The 642-nt window shown below is 41.0% G+C and overlaps 1 long non-coding RNA gene across 1 annotated transcript; it reads right to left on the reverse strand.

The window, feature by feature from the left end:
• Positions 1-642, reverse strand: LOC104774670. Its single transcript, XR_765441.1, has 4 exons — positions 629-642; positions 357-428; positions 155-269; positions 1-29 (listed from the first exon to the last, which is right to left on the reverse strand). It is a non-coding gene; the product is annotated as an uncharacterized LOC104774670 (long non-coding RNA).

Below are 642 nucleotides of genomic sequence, written 5' to 3' on the forward strand. Positions count from 1 at the left end.
TGCCCCTTCTTGAATTCCAGGTTGCCAACCTGTAAGTCACAACATAATTACATAACAGATTCCAAATTATTTGTTTGTTTACAAAATACATGCAATTTGCATTCATCTACAATGAAAGCAAGAAGTCACAAGGCGATAGAACCGTATGTCATACCAGCTGGAAGGTCTACTAGGGCCTTGGACTTAACCTCCAACCCATGTTTATTGCAACGTTCAGTTAAAGCCTTCATCAGTTCCTCTAGATCTGATTGTATTCTGTCAGCCCGGACCTATATGTCCAGTAAAGTATCAAATCAGGCATGTACAGCAGATACTCGATAGTTTATGCATCACATAAGAATATAGAATAGATGTACCTGAAGGAGACCATCAGCACTACCACCTTGCTCCATGTTCACAATTGCTTGGCTCAACTCCGTCTTCCGCCCCTGGAATGGGTTAGCAAAACTTCAGTAAGTAACAAATTTCCGTGAAAGATGTGTTACAAAATTATTCAAATCCCCTTCACCAGAAAATGTGGATAACGACAAGCCTAGTGTTGGAGGCAGAAGCACATAGACAAAATGAAGAAATATACGGCTACATAGGCATTGCCACTTGAAATGGCAGGCAAACGAATTTGTCATACCTCAATCTCGCGGA

This window comes from Camelina sativa, unplaced genomic scaffold (genome assembly GCF_000633955.1).
Source record: "Camelina sativa cultivar DH55 unplaced genomic scaffold, Cs unpScaffold04491, whole genome shotgun sequence".
Lineage (NCBI taxonomy): Eukaryota > Viridiplantae > Streptophyta > Magnoliopsida > Brassicales > Brassicaceae > Camelina > Camelina sativa.